This window comes from Dioscorea cayenensis, chromosome 9, assembly GCF_009730915.1.
Source record: "Dioscorea cayenensis subsp. rotundata cultivar TDr96_F1 chromosome 9, TDr96_F1_v2_PseudoChromosome.rev07_lg8_w22 25.fasta, whole genome shotgun sequence".
NCBI lineage: Eukaryota > Viridiplantae > Streptophyta > Magnoliopsida > Dioscoreales > Dioscoreaceae > Dioscorea > Dioscorea cayenensis.
In genome coordinates this window covers 8,059,710-8,064,400 of record NC_052479.1, presented here as the reverse complement: position 1 = coordinate 8,064,400, position 4,691 = coordinate 8,059,710, and the positions used below count along the sequence as shown (strand labels likewise).

The following is a 4,691-nucleotide window of genomic DNA, read 5'->3' as shown; positions in this document are numbered from 1 at the left end:
ACATGTGTATCCTTCTGAAAGATTATAAGATATTTGATGCAGTCTATGTTAGGTGGACTCAAAAAAAAAAGTGCTTATTCTTGTGGACAGTATCTTGCATTCACTTAGAAGCTAAAGTGTTGACTGTGGACCAAAGGACTCTTGACTTGCCATTGAGAGTGTCTTTAACATTTTTAACACCGGTAGTCATTGAATGTGGCGTGAATAGCGAGAGCGAGGAAAGAAGTATACACACACTCAAGAGGAAAGCACTCTAGAGGAATCATGACTATCTCTACAGAATTGGTTATTGTACAACTCATTTTCTTGATTTCAATTCATCTATGCCTGTGGGGTTCTTCATTGTTTGAGCTTGAGGTCATGCATATAGCTGTTTATCTTCGTAATCCTATTTTTCATGTGTGTTTTCTTAGGGACAAGCAAATGCTTAGCTGTGGGGATGTTTGATAAACCCCTAAATGTACATATTTTATATGTATTGATCTTATATTATTTGCATATATGTTAATGAATTGATGCCCGTTTAAGTCTAAATTGGTTATTTCAGTGTTGCAGATCCTTAAATGATCTGAGCAAAGCTCAAGAACTCAGTTGGGAGGAATTCGACATCAAAAACCGCATTTTAGAGTTTTGGCACTGTAGCGGAGAAACTGTTTGACGCTGCGGGCATTCGGCTGTAAGCTTCACTGGTCCATGCGCCCGCATGAGTGCCTGTGAGGTTTGTTGGAAATTCATAACTTTCAGTACTGTAGCACCGAGACATTTTTTGGGCAAAATGCCAGTGAGCCTCACGAGCATACATGAGGCCGCATGAAGCCCGTATGAACCTGACGGGATATATATTGGACTACTTTTTCTATGGCAAGGGAGTTCTTTTTGGAGAAGGTTTTTTGGGGAGTTCTTGGAGTAAACTTCCGTCAGCTTTGAGGAGGGAAGATCGCACATTTTGGAGGGAGGGAATCAAAGGGAGAAGCTTGGTTTGGCTAGATCTTCATCGATCTCTTCTTTGGGAGCTCATATGCGACGAGGGAAGCCGCTCCCAATCGCGGCGTTCGTGGAAGCTTTCCACCTAAACTTTGCTTGTCATCTCACTTCCACTATTTGAGGGAGTTTTCTTATGCCATTTGTAGTTGTTTTCATGAGCCTATTATTTATATTTGTTTGTATGGACGAGTAGACCCCAAGGTCACTGGATGCCGATGAACCTTGGGGTGAACTTGTGTATTTGGATGATTTAATTATGTCCATTGCAATTGTTGCATGTTTGTTGATTCATTCCTGGTGCATTTGATGTGTTGCTTACATGAGAACTCTATAAACCAACTTCTAGGTTGTACTTGGTAGCATGACCATCATCCCTTGTAGTAGACACACCAAGTTTGGAAGGGATTCGTGTACAAATACACCATGACCATCGGGTATTTTGTACCCCTCCAACATTAGTGTTAGACCAAGCTGTGTTCTAGCCCTAATTAGAGATTTCTCCCTCGTTAATGCAATCATATGAGGATTTGGTTGGAAGAAATTCCGTATCAATACTTGTACCGGATTAGGGGTCAATTGTCGTAACCATTGGGTTGATCTAATTTAGGAAATCTCTAGGTCCAAACCTTCAATTGCATGACATTCTTAGCATCCTTTGCACTCCAGTAGCCACTAGGGAATCCGCATCCGTGATCATTTCATCCCCCTGACTTTATACCCTTGCCTTGATTTAGACTCCACTTATAGTTCTTTCATTTTAATTAATAGTTTAGAGAACCCCTTGGAACCTTTCGGCTAGACAATACGCAAAGAGGAAGTAAGGGTAGATCCTTGGTGATTGACACAAAGTGTGAACACCCGTAAGCGCACGGGGTGATTAAGTAATAAACCACTCGCGCACTCACGAGTGGGTCATATTCCCAATGGGCCTAAGGAGCTACTTTACTCACTTCTTACTTGTTGTTTAGCTCACCGATTCCAATGTAAGAGAAAAGAAGAAAAGAAAGCAAAATGAAAAGCGTGAGAAATTCTAAAGAAAGTATGAAACAATCAAAACACGGGAGATGCTCAAGGTTGGAAAACGGTCACGGATGCAGATTCCCAAGGGGGGTTACTTAAGTGAGTAAGAAATTGAGTAGTTAAGCACGTGGCTAGTTGGACATAGAAAACCAAAACCTAGGTCAACCCGATGGTCACGGTAATTGACCCCTAACCCGGTGCAAGTGTTGAGCGCGAAATTTCTTCCGCCCAACTTCCCACACAGTTGTAAGGAGAATGGCGGTTTTCACACGTTAGGGTAGAAACACAAGTAGTTTTCAACCCTAGGAATGGAGGGGTACAAATACCCGATGGTCACGTCGTATATATACAATAAACGCTTCCTAGTTTTGTGGAGTCTAGCACTAAGGCAATGATCATGCTACAAAGTGCTACCAAGAATTTGATACATCACTCAATCAAATGTACCAAAACAATCAAGAACACCAAACAAGGATCACAACAAGCCAAACATGCATAAACTACTCAAATAATCCAAAACATCACAAGTTCACCCCCAAGGTTCACCTACATCCGGTGACCTAGGGGTTTAGTTGTTCATGTTCAACAAAGAAACCAAATAATCCATACAAACAACCCAAATAAACATGAGGAACACTCCCTCAAATGGTGAAGGCCGAATAACGCAAGAATCCCCGGAGAAAACCTTCCAAAGATACCACTTGGAGGGATGGCTTAACGTTGTCTTCAACCTTCTAACAATGTATCCCCTAGAAGTAGATCCTCCTCGTTCTTGCTCTCCCCGCCGAGAAATGCTCGAATTTCCTCCTTTTTTGCACTCCTCAAGCTCGGGTTCAAGTGGTGTGGAAGTGGTGTTCAAAACCCTAGCCATCCTTGCCCAAGGAAGATGAAGAATCAAGAAGAAGATCCCCCAAAAGATGCCCATCAAGGCCTTATAAATGCCCAGATCCCGATGGGTAAAGGGGTCAGTATACCGGCTGTATGCCGCCCCCTCGGGAAATCCAGTTTTCTGCTGGGAAGCCCGCGATGAGCTACAATAACTCCGCTACAGCACTGTGCTATAGTGATCCCCCCGGCTCAGAAACGACGTTTCGATGCCGAATTCATCCCCAATCGCGTTACCAAGTCCCCAGGGCTTCTACTAGGCCTGAAATGTAAAAAATAACCCAATTTAGACCAAAAAGGGCATCGATTCAACAGATACTATAAAGAATAATACAAAAAAATACATGCAAAATAAGTACTTTTAGACGTTTATCACTTGGGCCCAGGGAATACGACCATCTCGTACTTGCACGAGAGGTATTACTTGACGACTCCGTGCACTTGTGGATGAGTTCAGATCATCATTCTTCAACCTTGTTGGATAAGGGGGGCGAGGAGCATACTTCTTCACTAGTTGTGGTGTTCTCTTCTTTACACTTGGAGTAACTTCTCTTTTCCACACAGGACTTTCAACAACTTCAATTTTTGGACTCCTTTCCTTCTTCATCACCTTTTCACTACCCGTCCCCAATTCCTTACCACTCCGAAGGATAACTTCCTTGAGATGCTCATGAGGATTGGCTTCACTGTTATTCAGTAAACTTCCTTGAGGGCGTTCGAATAAGAGTTTAGACATTTGCCTCACCTAATTCTCTAAGTTCTAAAGAGGCAGCTATTGGTTTCTCATTAATGCCTCTATGCTCTGGAATCCATTTTTAGATTGCCGAAAACTTCACATCCATGCTTTGAATGAATAGGATAAGCACTTCCTCCAATGTGGGTTCTTGTCATTTGGTTGGTGAGGAGGGAATCCTGGTAAGGGCTTCTACTACTACCCTTGATTTCTTCAAGAGAAATTGGGCGTAGTTTTGCCAGCCTAAGTTGTAGGCGCTACTGTAGGAGTTTCCTTGTTGCCAGAGGGCACTACCAATGAAAACTACTTGCTCGGTGGGTCTAAGCACTGCTCTTACAATAGAATACTCTATCGAGGCATGTTCTCCCCGACATGTTTCACACACCATGACTATAGTAGATCTCTGAGTAGACAAGTTGTCAATCATTTTGCTTAAAGCTTCAACCTTGGCTGCTAATGATGTGATTTCACTAACCAGAATCATCCCAGCTGGCTTGATAACTGGCTCGCCTCTCAAATTCTATTGGTAGTTGTTCATGGCTATCTCTTCTATCAATTGCTTGGCTACCTTCGGGGTCTTACTACCAAGTGATCTACCTGTTGCCGAATCAATGAGTAGCCTAGTGTTCTGGTTGAGGCCTTGATTGAAAATCTGAACTTCCACCCATTTAGGGAGGTTATGATGTGGACATTTCCTCAACAAATCTTTAAATCTCTCCCATGACTTAAATAAGGATTCAGTGTCCAACTGTGCATAAGTTGTTATCTATAGACGCAACTTGGGTGTTTTTCTATGAGGAAAAAAAGGGTGAAGAATGCTCCAACAAGCTGTTCCTAAGTCATGCTAGATGCTTGAGAAATGCCTGAAGCCACTATTTAGTTCTTCCTTTTAGTGAAAATTGGAATAAGCAAAGTCCGATGGCGTCATCTGAAATGTTTGTTGATCTTAAGCATGTCACATACTTCAAGGAATCCCCCAATATGACTATTAGCATCCTCGTTCTGATAATCCATGGAACTATACTAAGTTTCAACCATTTGTACAAACATAGGTTTAAGCTCAAAGTTG

General features: G+C 42.3%; 1 non-coding gene across 1 annotated transcript; it reads left to right on the top strand.

Moving 5' to 3' along the window:
• The first annotated feature begins 4,296 nt into the window (after nt 1–4,296).
• LOC120269675 lies at nt 4,297–4,403 on the top strand. The gene has a single exon (XR_005539317.1). It is a non-coding gene; the product is annotated as a small nucleolar RNA R71 (small nucleolar RNA).
• The last annotated feature ends 288 nt before the right edge of the window (nt 4,404–4,691 follow it).